Below are 18,197 nucleotides of genomic sequence, written 5' to 3' on the forward strand. Positions count from 1 at the left end.
CTAATAGAAAGGAAAGTTTAAAAGTCGAGTATAATATAAAAATTAGTAAGAGATGAGAAAGATTCAAATTCTCTCAATATCCCAATTATTTAAGAAAATGTTCAATAATCCTCAACTATCTACTATCTATGTTAATGCTTCTATCATGGTTGAGATAAGTAAACGAGGAAATGTATTTAATATTGTATTATCCCCTTGCCAACAATTCAAATTAAAACATATTTTAAAGACACATTTATTTATGCACTATATCACACTTAAAAACAATGCATATACTAAGATGATAAAGATATACATATTAAAATGTTAGGATAGTGTTGGAGAGCACAAATTTTAGCTCTTATATTTAAATTTATAGATAAAGTTTAAATATAATTTTATACTTCATTTGTTTAAATTCACAAAAATCAAAATCTTACTCGCATAATAGCGATGATCAAATATGCTCAAACTTTATATTTACTTTTCTAAAATTTTCTTACATTTAAGATTTTTCTACACATAATAGGGATTATTTAAAGTATTTTATTTTTTATTTTTGAAAAGTAGCCGTTGGCTGTTTTATTGAAAGCGTTATTCCGGTAATAGATGGAAATATTAGAAAGTTTATTATTATTATTATTATTATTATTTATTTTTTTTAAATTTTTTTTAGAAATAGCCGTAAATAGTAAGTTAAAGTATTTAAAATTTATTTCTCACTGCAGAAAAGCAGAAGCTACTCCGTCCTCTCCTGGGTCTTTCACTCTCCCGCGCGCGCGACCACAGCAATTGGGGAAGCGCCATGAGGCTCTCCGCCATAGGCTGCCACGAAAGGCGGTGAGATCCACGATGTCGCCGCCCTTCGTGGTGGCTCGTATAGGCGAGATCTTCAGCGGTGGGAGCGTCCGTGTCGTTTTGAAGGAGTTGGTCGTCGCGGGATCTCCAACCGTGCAGGCGATGAGGGCTGCAAGTGGCGATTTGAGTAGCCTGTGCGGTTGCTTCGACGGTGAGTGTTTGCTTTGGAAAATTTTTCGTTGTTATTTTGATAAAAATTTAGGGACTCTTTATGTATGTGCGGAAATAAACTTATTCGTACGTGCATTCAACAGCGTTCATTAATTTGTGTGCGCGTGATTTTTGATGTATGGATTAATTAGGTTTTCCTGATGGTTTTTTGTTTTTTTGTCTTCCGTTTGAAAATTTTCTTTAAACCCCATCTGGTTTGGTCCATTGACTCTTGTTTACCGATTCCGTTTCCTTTTTGTTAATGAGATCAGTCGGGACTCTTGGATCAAAGTACGTGTTAAAGATACGTGGGTGTTAAAATTGGAGAAAATAAATTATCACTACTGATTCTTGAATATTACAAGGGTATATATATACATGAGAGAATTGAAAAATGGGAAAGTGTATATTTTTCTATATGGAAAGGGTATATTGCTCTAATATTCCCCCTCAAGTTGGAGCATGGAGATCCGTAATGTCCAACTTGCGTGATAAATTGTGGAAATGGTCATGACCCAAAACTTTGGTGAAGATATCGGCAAGCTAGCTGTGGGTAGGAATATGCTTAGTGAAAAAAGAGTCAGCTTGTAACTTCTCACGAACTATGTGACAATCAATTTTTATATGTTTTGTACGTTCGTGGTTGTCACAATATAAGAGCATAGGCTGAGAATACAGTATGTCGAGATCATTTAAAAGAGTTTTGAGTCATGTAAGTTCACATCTAATGGAAGCACGTGCACAATACTCAGTTTCGGCGGAGGAACAAGACACGGTAGTTTGTTTCTTAGTGCGTCAGGAAATCGGATTAGTGCCCAACTGAATGAAAAAACCAGTGGTGGAGCGGTGAGTGACTGGAAAACTAGCCCAATTCGAATCAGAATAGGCTGAGACTTGAAGAGTGTTGGCAGTAGGAAAAAATAAGTCCTTTCCTGGAGAAGTCTTAATGTAACGAAGAACACGTACAGCAGCATCATAATGTGGTCGTTTAGGCTGGTGCATAAACTGACTGAGAATGTTGACCGGAAACACAATGTTGGGACGAGTGATGGTGAGATATATCAAACGTCCAACGAGTCGCCGAAATAAGCTTGGATCAGAGAGAAGATCACCATCATTATTATTGAGCTTGAGATTTTGTTCCATGGGAAAGTGGGCAGGACGAGCACCAAGATGACCGCTATCAGTGAGAATGTCAAGAGCATATTTGCGTTGATTAAGAAATATGCCAGTGGGAGAGCGAGCAACTTCGAGGCCAAGGAAATATTTCAATTTGCCAAGAGCCTTTAATTTGAATTTCTGAGCAAGCATGACTTTGAAAGTACTAATATCAGAGAGATTGTTACCTGCCATGGGAATGTCATCAACATAAACAAGTATAAGAGTAAAAGACTGACCCCAAGAACGGGTGAAAAGAGAATGGTCGGCCTGAGATTGGGTGAAACCCGCAGCAAGTAAAACAGAAGATAATTTAGAGAACCAATTGCGAGAGATTAATAATTGGAGAAAAATAATTATCACTACTAATTCTTGAATATTACAGGGGTATATATATATACATGAGAGAATTGAAAAATGGGAAAGTGTATATTTTTCTATATGGAAAGGGTATATTGCTTTAATAGTGGGTGTGTGTAAACCCTATATGTGTGATGGTTTGTGGATGTCATATTTAAAATTTCGTTGATGTGTCGTGGATTGTGTGTGATCTGGGAGGTGTGTGTAGGATTTTGGTGTGTAGAATGTGTTTTGGCAGTTGAATAAAGCACGTAGGGGATGAGTTAAATATCTACAATGGTGGTGTTCTTTTTCAGTGCTTTTGTTTTGCTGCAGAGTTTTTTCGGTTTTTGTTTGTATCTCTGCATTTTGCAATTTGGGTTTCTTGTTGTTGAATGCAAGGTATTTTTAGTTTGAATTTTGGCTATGGGATGTTTTGGTTGAGCTAATTGGGTTTCAAGATTTTCAGAATGGCTTTTAAATATATAGGCATTTATGAAGGGTATATTTTGGCCGTTGAGTCTTACTCGTCCTTTATGTTTGTTTTTATGTAAAAATCCTTCCTATGATGGTGTGGTGGGGGGGAGGCTTTCTAAATTTTAGATGACTTGTCACACAATTACAAATTTAAGATACAACAAAACTGCGTTCAAATTCCGCCATGGAGATATATTTAGCCAGCTTCAACAAACTATATCCATGGCTTAATTACTTAATTACTTACCAGGGCTTGACATGCCGCAAATCGTCTTGAAAGAGAGGGGTGCCTTGGGGAACGCGGACATAGGTGGTGCATGGCTGTCGTCAGCTCATGCCGTTAGGTGTTGGGTTAAGTCCCGCAACGAGTGCAACCCTCGTGTTTAGTTGCCGTTGTTGAGTTTGGAACCCTAAACAGACTGCTGGTGATAAGCCGCATATGGGATCCCTAGGGAAGAGGATCAAGTTGGCCCTTGTGAAGTGCTTGATGCACTATCTCCCTTCAACCCTTTGAGTGAAATGCGGCAAAAGGAAGGAAAATCCATGGACTGACCCCATTGTCTCCACCCCGTAGGAACTGCAAGATTGCCCCAAGGACGCCTTCGGCATCCAGGGGTCACGGACCAACCATAGAACCTTGTTCAATAAGTGGAACGTATTAGCTGTCCGCTTTCAGGTTGGGCAACAAGGGTCGGAGAAGGACAATCACTCATTCTTAAAACCAGCATTCTTATAATAAATGATACAATTCTTCATATTGCTAGAAATGTGAACTTATCATTATTCGGTTATCATTCTTCAGTAGAATCCAATGTGCAAATGTTCGACTTTATAACTACTATACCATATATATAAATTATATATTTCTCTTTATAGATTTCTCTACATAGATAGAATTTCAAAATTATAATTTTGAAACTTATTCTACATTTATTCATATAATATTTATTAGAATATGAATATGTTAATTATTCCAATCCAATTAAATTAATGAATTTTAGTTATAGAGGGTCCACCCTAACGAAAGCATTAAAGAAAAATAAAAAATGCAATTCATATAAATGAAATCCAAAGCATAATGATACATTCCTCTGCTTTCATTCGGAAAGGTGGGCAGAAGCTAAGACAAAAAAAAAAGAAAAAGCGACAGATCGAGTATTCCAAATTGCATTGTAAAAAGGAAAGAAAGAATGATGAATTGTATAAATTTAATACTTGTATAAATTCAATCTTTTGGAATTTTTATTTAAATTTTGTAATTTTTATTTTAATATTTAAATATAACTAAATTATAACTAATAAAATAAAGAATGGCAGATGTAGCCAAGTGGATTAAGGCAGTGGATTGTGAATTCACCATGCGTGGGTTCAATTCCCATCGTTCGAACAGTGATTCGATTGATGATGAAGAAAGAAAATTTGTTAGCTTTGGTGTATTCTCAAGAGGAGGGGGGGTGAATTGGAATTTTAAACCTTCTTCCTGGGTTCAACTAATCCAACAACCAGTATTACACAACCCTAGGTCTATGTCATTCAAATATGCGCAGATAAATATAACGTGCGGAAATTAAATCATGCGCAGCATTCACAATATAACATACACGTGCGGAAATATAAATTACGGAAATATGAATAGTGCACACATGATATGTTATCGGGGTCCGGCCAACAGCGCCTATGTCCCCGCCTTGGCTCACCAGCATAAGGATTCCACTACAGCTCACTTAACGGGTGGAGTGGTACCGTTTACAACCAGGTCAATTAGCGGGGCTGATCTTAACCTACACCTTATCAGGATGGTACACCTAACTTTCCTAACTGGGTCTAAGTTAATTCGGAACTATTCCACAGGGTTAGTCTCCCTCTTCAGGCTCACGTCTAGAATACAACGAATGTAAATAATTTTTGCGTACAAATAAATGTTTCTTAACTAAGCAGACATGTACCACTAACAGTTAATCAATGCACGTCAATGATATAGGAACAGTAAGCTCAGTGATGTGATATTTGTGCAAGCAACACTCAATAAGATATAATCACAAGTATGCTCAAGAGTATATAAATAAGTTATTTCTTTGAAACAAGATATTCAAATCTCAATAATAAATTAGGGTTTCAAAGATGCTGCAGCAATATTCAAATCAACTTAAAAATATTTTCTTCAATGAAATAGGCTCACGAGTTCTTAGAGAAAAATAATATAGCTTGTAAAATATTTACACACCAAAAGTATAGCTAAAGGAATCTTGCAATGACAATGCAAAGATCCTTAAGGTAATGAGTTTTTCCCAACATTAGATTTATCAAATAAAATCTGTGGGATAACTCTTTGCTTAACTCTCAAAAATCAACAAACAATTAAGCATAATGTTGAGAGTATTAAGCAATATAGGATGGATCTCTAGCACTCAAGACACTCTCACTAAGCTTGGTTTAATCAAGAAAATCAGATTGGGAGAGTGTATGGGAGTAGTATGAGCAAAATAGGGTTTTGAAAAATAGAGAGAATTTTAGCTTAATCCTAATTTCTAATCTATGCTTAATTTTCCCAAATGAATGGATATATATAGAGGAAGGGAAAAAATAAACATTGGGGGACACGCTTGTCCTTTTAAAATTGTTCTAATCAGGCTTAGAAAATTAATTCCACAATTTCCTTTAATTTTCTCGGGTAAAAATTCACCAACCCGAGAATTTCGGTCGACCGAACTTATGGTTTGATCGCCAAACATACACAACGAAAAACGCACGTTTTCATTGTTTGGTAGCCCGAATGAATGTTCAGGTGACCAAAAAAGGCGATTTCCAAAAGGTCCGCGTTTCGGTCGCCTGCCCCTAAGTTTGGTAGCCCGAACTTGTCAATTCGGTCGCCCGAGGGTAAAATGAACTGTAGGTTCAGGCGCCTGGGGACGATGGAAAAGTACATAGTATTGGTTCGGTTGACCGAGGATGCTACGGTCATTTTGAGTTTTGTCGCCCGAACCTAGGTTAACATTTTGACCAGTCAGCTGTTCGGTCGACCGAGGCAAAATACACTGCCAAGTTCGGTCGTCCGAAGTCATATGATTTTGCATTTAAAGTCCAATTTCAAAACATAATATTCCCCAGATAATATATGTGATAATGGGGACTTTCCTAAGTGTTAGTGCTGGGAGTTAGGGTCTTTCTAAGGTCATTTTTGAGCTTTTAAACGAAGCCCAAAAATCCGGCATCACCAACCGAAGGGTGATCCCTAAGATCTTTCTATGGTCTGTGTATGATCATTTGCTGAGCTTACTTCCTACATGCAGGACATGCAGAGATTATTACAGACCCATTTAAACTGAAATTATTACAGACCCAATAATAAAAAATACAACAATAAATATGCTAGGGCTTCGCTTCTCTTCAGGTTGCCGCTTGTCATCATATGAACTTGCTAATACGAACCTGCACACAAACTTGACAACCATTAAATACCGGAGTATTTGTTACGATCAAAACAAGGGTGTGACCTATAGGGTCAACAAAATTCTTGGTTCAGTTCTCCACCTCAACGACAGGAAAAAAGGATTCTATTTTATCATCAATCCAATCACCGTTTACGTTTTTTGCAATTTGGGTTTCTTCTTGTTGAATGCAAGGTCTTTTTAGTTTGAATTTTGGCTATGGGATGTTTTGGTTGAGCTAATTAGGTTTCAAGATTTTCAGAATGGCTTTTAAATGTATAGGCATTTATGGAGGGTTTTTTTTGGCCATCGAGTCTTACCCGTCCTCTATGTGTGTTTTTATGTAAAAATCCTTCCTATGATGGTGTGGTTGGGGGGAGGCTTTCTAAATTTTAGATGACATGTCACACAATTACAAATTTAAGATACAACAAAACTGCGTTCAAATTCAGCCTTGGAGATATATTTAGCCAACTTCAACAAACTATATCCATGGCTTAATTACTTATATTCCTATCCCAAAAAGGAAAATTTTTGACACCTTGAAGCCCCCCTTCCCTCTCTTGAACTGCTATTGAGCACTCTTTCTATGTTATTTGTACTAGGCAACTTCTATTCACTTTATGGTTGCATCCCATGTGTCCCTTCCTAAATTGAACAATTGGCTTGCTAGTTATGTTTATATAATTTAATTCTAATGGTTTCAATAATTTGAAACTGGGTGAGTTTGTGCATGTGATTGTCTAATGCATGGGTTACTTAGGATCTATTTGGTATCATTTCTGTTTTGTTAGTGCAGGAAAAGATTATGATGACACATTTGTTTATGTTTCTACTTAAATATTTTTGGCATCATTTCTGTTTTGTGTGTACTTTGCAGAAAAATATTATGATAACATATTTGTTTATGTTGCTATTTTCTATTTTCAGCTGATTTTGGTAAATTTGAAAATCTTATTTTATGGTTTTCAATCATTTTTGGCAACCTGTTGTAGAATTAATGTCTGTAGGTTAAATCTTTCATTTTAAACATAATTTTAAATAAAAATAAAAATAAAATGATCAAGTGAATTTAAAATATAATTAAAATAAAAAATATCCATGAAGTTTCTTAAAATTTGACAAAAAAAGTCATGAACATCATTTTTACTATTTTTCAATTGTAATGTGCAATAAATTTGTTTTTGTAGCACTAGAAAGTGAAATTTGAAAAATAGTAATTAAATAAAATAATTATAGTAATTAATAATTTATTATAATATATTAATTTGTATTTTTTGAATTTTATTATTTAAGTAAAAATTATATTTCTAAATTGTTTTTTGATTCAATGACAAAACTGAGTATTTGCTCAATCAAGGTTTTAGTTTATTATCGTTTTATGAAATTAACCGAATAGGTTGCTAGCAGGTTTTTAGGTTTTGTTTCAGATTTTTAGGTTTTGTTTTTGTAATTTTTGATAGTAATACCAAACAGGCCCTTAGGTTTCGGATAAATTTTGTTTTATTTATTATTTATTATTTATTATTTTTTGAAAAATTCCTTTAAACTAATTTCATTTGATCAAATGATTCTTGTTCACAAATCAGTTGGGGCTGTTGGATCAACATCTGTGTTTTTTTTTGTGTGATGGCTTGTGAATGTCGTACTTATAATTATGTGGGTGTGTGCATTCACTGTATTGATGGGGTATGAATAGGTGCATATGTGATTGGGGAGGGGTGTGTCCATGTGTATATGATTGTGGTGCGTGTAATGTTCGTTGGCAGTTGCGTTGAGTTAGACCTCAACCACAGAGGTGGTCTTTGTCAGTGCTTCAGTGTTTTTGGCTTTGGACTGTATCTCTGCAGCTTTGCAATTTTGGGTCTTGGTATTGGAATGCAAGGTCTTTTTGGTTCGAATTTGGCATTAGGGAATTATGGTTGCACAGATTGTGTTTCAAATGATTTTCAGTCTTGCTTTTGTTTGTAAGGAATTTGTTCAAATATTGGCTTTATTATTTATTTATTTTTCTTGTTTTTGTTTGGCCATTGAGTCATCCCAGTTCTTCGCGTGTGTTTTTCTGAAAGACAACTTCATCCTATCATGGTAGTTGAGTGAGGTTCTCTAAGCTGTAGATGAATTGTTACGCAATGATAAACTTAAGACACAACAAAATTGCACTCACTTTCAACCTTGTAGATATAGTTAACTAACTCGAACAAACTATTCATATGGCTTAATTACTTATAATGATCTATTCCTACTTCTGGAAAGGGAAGTTTTGTCTCAAGAATATGAATTTATTGAGATTCCCCTTTCTCTCTGTCGAACTGCAATTTTTGGCACTATTTCCACTTTATTTGTGCAAGGTGACTTATCGTTCACTTTGTGGTTGCCTCCCATGTGTTTTTTACTAGATCGAACAACTGGCAGTTTGGCATGTTATTTATGTTAATAATATTTGAACTCCCATTCATTCTTGATGTTTGAAACTACATTAGTTTGTGTGTGTGATTTGTGAGTGTGGGTTAATTAGGTTCTCTAATGGTTTTTGTTTTTGTTTTTGTTTTTTATTTTATTTTATTTTATTTTTTTTTTGAAAAACTCCTTTAAACCCCATCATGTATGGTTGAATGAATCTTGTTCTAAGATTCTTTTTCCTTATCATTTGTCAAATAAATTAGGACTGTTGGATTAGAGACATAGAGTATGTGTTTGTGCGCGATTAGTTAGTGAATGTTGCATTTAAGATTACATGAGTGACTGTCAGGATGTTTGTTTATTTGTGGACCGTGGAGTGTGAATGTGATTTGGATGTATGTGTATATGATGATTGTCGTGTGTACAATATGTGTGTGGGCTGTTGAAGAGCATAAGTGATTAGTTAGATCTCAACCATGGTAGTGTTCTTTGTTAATGGCTCACTGCTACTTTCATTTTGCTCCACTGTTTTCATGGCTTTGGATTGTATCTCTGAGTTTTGCAATTGGGGTTTCTTGGTAGTTGAACACATGAATGTGAGGTCTTTTTGGTTTGAATTTTGGTGAGGGAGGAATTTTAGTTGAGAAAATTAGGTTTCAATTGTATTTTCCTTTCCAAACTAGATTTTGATTGTGAGGCATTTTTTTTTTTGTTCGAATTTTAGATGGACTTTTTCCTTCTTGTTTGTTGATGGAGTATTCCCCATCCTTTATGTGTTTTTTTTTTTTTTTCTCCTAGAGAGAAATCTTCTTGTCATGGTGGTGGAGCAAGGTTTTTCTCAATTATAGAGGACTTATTGTTACATAATGGCAAACTTAAGCTACAATGAAGCTACTCTCAAATTCAACCTTGGAGAAAAACAAGCTATTTCTATGGCTTAATTACACCTTATGATCCACTCCTACTCCAAGGAAGGAAAAAATTGAGACTAGGAATCTAAATCTGTTGATGCCCCTTGTTTTCTATTTCTCAAACTTTATTTGGCACTCTTTTCACTTTTTTCATACAAAGTACCTTCTCATTGACTTTTGTGGTTGCTTTTCACGTCTCTTCTTGAATTGAACGGTCGTCATGCTAGTTACGTTGATAACATTTGGATTCCTATCAATTTCAATGTTTGAATGAGAGGGGCGTTTATAACACATGGCTCAATGTGGCATGGTTCTGATTTAATTTAATTTCTTTTCTTTTTGTAAATATTGAGCTTTTTGTTTATTTTATGAAACAAGGTTAAATGTTTTGCTTTTTTGTCGGAAAAAGTTGCAAAAGTTGGTGACCAGGTGATGATGAAGGGTTTGGTTAAATGAGTCATATACTATAATCTATATAATAATTATTTTTGACAAAAAATTTGTTCTAGGTGCCGACTCTAATTTGATATATTATATTTGAGCAATGAGGGATTTAATTTTGTTGAGGTTGTTTGTTCTTAGTAGAGAAAAAGGTCCTTGCCTTTAGCGATGTACCTTACAGCATCCTGAATTTGTTACGTTAATTGTTAGTGATGTGCCTTAGAATTGACAAATGAGGAAAAGACTAAAAATATGAGATTTATTCGCAAAATTAGAGTTAACGAAGTTAAGTTTGAACTAAAAAAGGTGAAAAGTGGAAAAGCTATAGGAACGAATAACATTCCAATTGAAGTTTGGAAGTGCTTAGGTGATAACAAAATTATATGGTTAGCTAATTTATTTAACACAATCATAAAAACTAAGAAAATGCTAGATGAATGGAGGAAAAGCAATTTAGTACCTATATACAAAAATAAAGGAGATATTCAAAATTGTAATAACTATCGTCGAATTAAACTTACGAGTCATATGATGAAATTGTGGGAAAAGGTAGTTGAACAATGATTAAGGCTAGAAACGAAGGTCTTAGAAAATCAATTTGGTTTTATGCCGGGGAGATCTACTACACAAGCTATATATCTTTTAAGAAGATTAATGGAAAAGTTAAGGGAAAAGTAAAGAGACTTGCATATGGTATTTATTGACTTGGAGAAAGCATTTGATAGGGTACCTAGGGAAGTTCTATGGTGGGTTTTAGGAAAAAAAGGGTGTATGTAGTAGGTATAATAATGTTATTAAGGATATGTACGATGGAGTAATAACTAATGTAAAGATTATAGATGGAGAAACTAGAGAATTTCCAATCACCATAGGTGTACATCAAGGATTTGCTTTGAGCCCTTATCTTTTTACTTTAGTGATAGACAAATTGACTAAGAGCATTCAAAATGAGGTTCCTTGGTATATGTTATTTACAGATGATATTGTATTGATTGATGAAACTAGGGGCGGAGTAGAGGCTGAATTAGAATTATGGAGAGAAGCTTTGAAATCTAGATGCTTTAAGATAATTATAAATAAGATAGAATATATGAAATGTAATTTTAGTAATGGTAGGAGGAATATTGGAGACAAAGTTAAACTTGATGATGAAAAAATAAATAGTACTTGTAGATTTCGATATCTTGGATCTATTATGCAAGTTGAAAGAGAAATTGAAGATGATGTAATGCATAGAGTTAAAGCAGGTTGGGTAAAATGGAGAAGTACTTCAAGTGTGTTTTGTGATTGTAGAATACCCTTATAATTGAAAGGGAGTTTTATAGGACGGCTATACGACTAGCTATGTTATATGGATCAGAATGTTGGGTGACAAAGAAACAGAATATCCAAAAAATAAAAGTTGCCAAGATGAGAATGCTTAGATGGATGAGTGGTATAACACTGACAGATAAATTAAGAAATGAACATATTCGCGGTAAGTCAAGTGTAGCTCCTATAGAAGATAAGATAAGGGAGGGACGACTTAGATCGTTTGGACACTTGCAACGTAGGCCAAATAGTGCGCTAGTGAGGAAGAGTGAGTTAGTTTCTCTGGGAGGCAGTAAAAGGGGTAGGGGTAGACCTAAAATAATATGGAATGAGATAGTAAGGATTTAGTAGCCCTGAATTTGTCAAAAAAAATGGTCCATGATTGCATTAATTGGCAGAAAATGATTCATATAGCTGACCCCACCTAGTGGGACTTAAGTCATGGTTTTGTTGTTGTTGTTAATTGTTAGCAAGGGTTGCAATGTCCCTTGAGTGGGTGATGGGAAAAAAATAAATTATTTTATATTTGACTAATGACTGAAGTAGCTACCTTTTTCTTTTAATACCCTAGGTGTGGTTGGCCACCCAGTTATTCTATTAATTTTAATGAAGGTTGCATTCTAAAGTAAATAAAAGGGGAGGAGCGGGTTCTTGTTATCAAACTCTTTAAGTACAGGAGTATGATTATGCTCGAGAATGGTATTAATTTGATAAGACCCTAAAGTGCCGGCACCCTAACATGCCGGTTCCATGAATGGTATTGATTAATTTGATAACTTCTTGGTTTCTTTTCATGGATTTTGTGATATAAGGGAGTGTTGTCATCTTGTGCATGTCTGTCATTAAACTACTCCCGAAGTAGCCTCATATAACATTTATCATTGATCAAATGTTTCTTTTTGCAAATATGGTGGTGTGAGATCTTTGGGGTCTATTATGGTGTTTTGCTCCAAAATTTGGGGGCTTCCCCAGAAATCAATATTTTATATATTTGCCGCCTTCATTTCTGGTTTGTTGCTAGTGCCAATGTTTGTTTTATAGCTTTATTTGGCTTCATGACACGCTTGTCATTTGTTTAGACTTCTTTTGTTCCTGTTTGTTGTCAGATGGCAGTGATAATATATTTGTTTTTGGTTTGTATACTGGTTTAGGTTTGGGAAAAGAAGTAGGCCTTTACAGAGTTAGTTTAACAGTCAAGTGGTCTTTTTTGACTGGTTGTATACCCCATCCATTCAAATTAACCAGTCAGAAATTACATTTAGTTGATATCTTGATCATTGGCTCGATGGACTTAATATTAGTTCATTTATATATATGCATATATTTTTATGGTGTAGATAAATTTGAAATCAGATTTCTTTATGGAGCTGTTATGATTGTATTTGAAAATTTTTTATTTGAAACTTGTGTTTGTTATTATGCCTTTCTGTTTGAAAGTTATGAAGGTTGTGTACTGAAAGATATAGCTATGCAACCTTTTGGATTTGAATTCTGATTAATTACTTCTAAATTTGAATCAATTGTTTGTGCATATGAAAATTAATGTTATAGTTCAGATTTCATAAATTTTTTGCTCATGAATATTCTATTTTACTAGTTGTTGATAGTCATTTTACTAGCCATCATTAAAGAAAAATGTATTTGTGTGTGTATTGGAGTCTCAGCTTCACAATGGGAGGTAGTGCATCTCCCAACTTATACCCCTTTCCAACCCTCTTATGAATTGAATTTGGGATGTTCTCCTATGATTTGAACCTAAGACTGCTAACATAGAAGTCTGAGTTTTAACCTGGGATGTCTCTTAGGACTTGGGAGACATTAAGGAGCATGTATTTGAATATGATAAAAAACAGGAAATTCAAGATGTGCCCACTCTGGTAGTTTTAAACGATTTGGGTAGGAGCAATCAATACAGGGATTCAAAGAAGCTTCCAGTTCAGTAAAACTGGATAGTATTGATTTTAATATCAAGCTACTGCCACAGATTGTTGGAAATCTATCCATTAAGAGAAAACCTCAGTGGGCTGGAGATGCTAGATCAAAAGGGGAAAGCTGATCAATGGATTTGTGGAGAAAAATGCAGTTTGTTGGGGGGGTGGGGGGGTGGGGTTTGTGACGAAAGAGGGTAATGGCGGGATGAAAACAACCAAGAGAGGAGGAACAAGGACAGAAACATATAATGATAACATTTAGATTTCTAAAACAGTGGTGGAAGTGGCCAAGGAGGCGGGCCAATTCATTCCCCACCAGTTGCATTGAAAATATTAGCTTGGAACTCTCGAGGGTCAAAAGAGGAAAGCTGGTCAATGGATTTGTGGAGTAAAATGCAGTTGGGGGAGGGGGGTGGGGGTGAGGGAGTGATATGAAAGAGGATAATGGCAGGATGAAAACAACCAAGAGGGGAGGAACAAGGACGTTAGAATAATATGGAGAATAAAAAGAATCCATAGATTTGAAACATACAATGATAAAATTCAGATTTTTGAAACAGTGATGGAAGTGGCTGAGGAGGTGGGCCTAATCATGCCCCACCAGCTGCCATGAAAATATTAGCTTGGAACAGTCAAGGGCCGGGCCGGGCCATGCCTCAACAGTTGGGCAACTAAAGGGCATGGTAAGGGAGAGGGAACCTGATTTACTATTCTTGTCAGAAACCAAATGCAAGAGGGAAAGCAGGTAAACTTGCTTATAGGAATGGATATATCTGTGGTAGTAACATTGACTCGATCCATTCCAAAGGTGGACATTGGATGGGTTGGAAACAAGGATTAGAAGTGGAAATATTGACTAAAGGAAACAACATCATTGCTGTTCTGAATTTCTGATAAATCAAAAGGGATAGAATAGATGCTTTTGGGAGTTTATGGCCCTCCTTATCAAAAAGACTAGAAAAATTTTTGGGATTCCATCCAAGCAATGGTAGAAACCTTCCTATTATGTGCATTGGTGATTTCACTTACCTCTTATCCAGAGAAGATAAAAGAGGAGGAAAGGAGAGAGTTTCATCTTTGCAAAAAAGGGGGCTGAGGAAATTCATGAAAAACCAAGGTATGATTAGCCTAGGTTTCATTGGGAGCTCATATACTTGGTCAAAAACATGAGAAGTGGGATAGCCAACATAAATGAGAGACCTGACAAGGTTATAGCTAACATAGCTTGAAGAACTTGTTTCCTTAGAGCAATAGTAAATAATCTACCAGCTATTGAGTCTAACCATGACACCATTGAGTTGGATACGTCGAGAGACTAGAACAATTTTCCAGAAACCATTCAAGCTCGAATGGATGTGGACTAGAGACAAGACTAGTCATGTTGTGGTTAGAGAATCCTAGGAATGTAGTGGGAAATAATGCTTACAAACTCTATGTCATGGACGGAGATCTAAATGGCCAAAAGGAATCACCCTTGCCTAAATTTGCCCAAAGTGTCAAGGACTCACGCTTGTGTGGCGGCAAGACTACACCAAGTCTAGCTTAGCCATACTCATCCTTATCTAAGGAAACTTTAAACTTGCGAGTTTTAGGTGGTTTGTCTCCTTATGAGAGATTGCATAATGTCAAAACTGCATACAGTCACCTGCGAGTTTTTGGATGCTTATGCTTTGCTTCCACTCACTCGCAAAACCAAGCTAAGTTCGATCCAAGAGCAACTCGATATGCTTTTCTTGGTTATCCATATGGTCAAAAGGGATACTGACTTTATAACCTTGCAACACATAAAATCTTTGTGTCTCGAGATGTTCTTTTTTATGAAGATTTCTTCCCTTTTACATCATCTATTCTTGAGCCCACGGAACCCGTCCTACCTTGTCCTATTCCCTCTCTTGACCACATCTTAGAAATTCCATCTTGGTCACTATCATTTTCCTCACCGCCTACCTCTCCTCCATCCCCATCCACTTCTTTACCCTCTCCTTCACCACCCCAACAATCTAGTCGTCCTACTCAGCCACCGACATACTTGCAAGATTTTCATGTGGAACAGGCTTTGCTGTCTTAGCCTAATCAATCATCTGACTTTGCAATGGTCTGTTCATCAGGTACTCCTTATTCTATCACTGATTATCTGTCTTATTCTCGCTTATCTCCTTCTCACTGTGCTTTCACCACAACCCTCTCTCTTGCCAAAGAACCCCAGTCATTTTTTTAGGCCATGACAAATCCCAACTGGCGTATTGCCATGCATGCTGAAATTGATGCCCTCAAGTTCGACAAAACCTGGCATCTTATTCTTCCTCTTGGCAAGAAACCCATTGGCTGCAAATGGGCCAATAAGATCAAATACAACCTTGATGGATCCATCAAAAGGTACAAGGCTCGCCCAGTTGCCAAGGGCTACAGCCAACAAAAAGGCATTGACTACACCGAGTCATTTGCTCCGGTTGCTAAAATGACCATCGTTCGTACCATTTTGGCTCTTGCCTCCGCTCACAATTGGCACCTTCATCAACTCGATGTCAATAATGTTGTTCTCTATGGCGATCTTGATGAAGAAGTCTGTATGTAGCTTCCTCCAGGGTTCGGATGAAAATGGGAGACTAGAGTTTGCAAGCTCGTTAAGTCTCTGTATGGTCTCAAACAAGCTTCGAGGCAATGGTATGCCAAACTTTCACCCACTCTCATTGATGTAGGATACAAACGATCTAAGGCAGATTATTCACTCTTCGTCCAATCCCATGAGGGTAATTTCACTGCCATTTTATTCTATGAGGATGATATTATTGTTGCAGGAAACAGTTTGGGACAGTTCAATGAGGTCAAGAAATACCTAGGCGATCGTTTCAAACTCAAAGATATAGGAATCCTTAAATACTTTCTGAGGATCGAAGTGGCTTGTTTAGCCAAATGAATATTTCTATCTCAAAGGAAGTATGCTTTCGAAATATTAGAAGATACATGCTGCCTTGGAGCTAAGCCTAGAAACTTTCCCATGGATCAAAATCTTTCGCTCAATGAGAGTGGGGGTGCACTCATCTCAGATCCTTCATCATATAGGCGACTTGTTGGAAGACTAATTTATCTGGCCATCACAAGACCAGACTTAGCCTATTCAATGCATGTACTAAGTTAGTTTATGGACAAGCCATGAATGCCACATTTGGATGCTGCACACACAGGGTTCTACGGTACCTTAAAGAAATCTTCAGGTCTAGGGATTTTCTCATTTGCTTCTAGTGAAATCCATCTCCATGCATACTATGATGCGGATTGGGCACGTTATAGGGACACCAGATGATTGGTCACTAGGTATTGCATCTGGCTCGGAAAATCACCCATTTCCTGGAAGACTAAGAAACAAACAACAGTTTCACGCTCTTCAATCGAAGCTGAATCTAGGTTTATGGCCTCTACATGTTGTGAGGTTACTCGGCTAAAAGCTTTACTCTCAAATCTTAAAGTAATGCATTCTCAACCAATCAGACTGTACTGTGATAATAAGGCCGCTATACACAGCCTCAAATCCAGTGTTCATTGAACGAACCAAGCATATCGAGATAGGCTGTCATGTGGTTCGAGAAAAACTCCAGAATGAACATCATTCAAACAGTCTACGTGCATACAAGCCAGCAACTTGCTGATCTTACCAAAGCTCTTGGATTTGCACAATTTAATTACTTACTCAGCAAGTTGGGTATTATAAATATCCATGCCAACTTGAGGGGGAGTGTTGAGGAAGGCCGTAATTCATGGCAACAATCTTGCCTAACATCACGGCAAGTATCAAGCAAATTAGGGGATTGATATTACGTGAACTTCCTATTTAAGAGAAGTAAGCAAATCTTCTAAATATGGACAGGAGTGTGTAGATTAATTACATTCAATTTTATGTTCCCCATTTACATGTATAAATAGGGGTTGTATAGAGCTTGTAGAAACACATCAATAGCAATTCATTCTTTGCTCTTTGTTTTTTATTTTTATTTTTTGTTCTTTATTTCCCTCTCGTTTCTTTATGCTCTAGTTTTATCACTTTACATGCCAAAATAGTGTGGGGGTCTAGTATTTAGAAGGATGGAGGATATAAATAAAGCTCTTCTTTTGAAACACATTTGGCAGGTGGCAGCAGGGGGACCAGCTAGATTGACCTCCATGTTGAAGCAAAAATGCTATAGGAGTTTCTTAAATGTTGAAGAATCAGATAATGATTCTTATATGTGGAAGACTATTTTAGGAGGTTGGGAGCTTATAGAGAAGGTTTCTGTCAAGTTGGGGGAGGGAGTCATCTTAATATAATCCTTGGGTCCCAACAATACAAGGTTTCATACCCCAAGCAAAGAATGAGGAAGCAGCTGCTCGAGTTCTGGTCAAGGAGTTGGTGGATGTAGAAAACAATTGATGGAATTGAACAACTTTTTTAAGAGTCAAATAGTTAATAGAATAAACTGTATTCCTTTACCATCTTTGGAGGAAAATGTAAACCAATATGGTTTCCTAACTATGATGAGGATTTTACAATTAAATTAGCCTACTGGATTGACCAAGGGGTCAGATTCACAAACTCACTCACATTTTTTCCCCTAAAAGAAGCTTTGGAAACTCAAGATTCATTGAAGAGCTAAAATGGTCCTATGGAGGGGGATTTCTGAGTCATTACCAACTAGGATGAATATCAACAGAAGACTCCTAATTCTTCACACTGCATGTCCCTTGTGCTATTAAGAAAATGAGTCAACAAACCATCTATTGTTTCAATGCCAATTGGCTCGACTTGCTTGGTTTACAATTTTGGGAATCAGATCTGA

At 36.3% G+C, this 18,197-nt stretch overlaps 1 long non-coding RNA gene across 1 annotated transcript in view; it reads left to right on the top strand.

Moving 5' to 3' along the window:
• Positions 1-714: 714 nt before the first annotated feature.
• LOC131144331 (uncharacterized) overlaps positions 715-18,197 on the top strand; it is a 49,584-nt gene continuing 32,101 nt past the window's right edge. The window contains exon 1 of the long non-coding RNA XR_009133779.1: positions 715-988. This is a non-coding gene — a long non-coding RNA (uncharacterized LOC131144331). The remainder of the gene's footprint in view (positions 989-18,197) is intronic.

This window comes from Malania oleifera, chromosome 12 (genome assembly GCF_029873635.1).
Source record: "Malania oleifera isolate guangnan ecotype guangnan chromosome 12, ASM2987363v1, whole genome shotgun sequence".
NCBI classification, from domain to species: Eukaryota; Viridiplantae; Streptophyta; class Magnoliopsida; order Santalales; family Ximeniaceae; genus Malania; species Malania oleifera.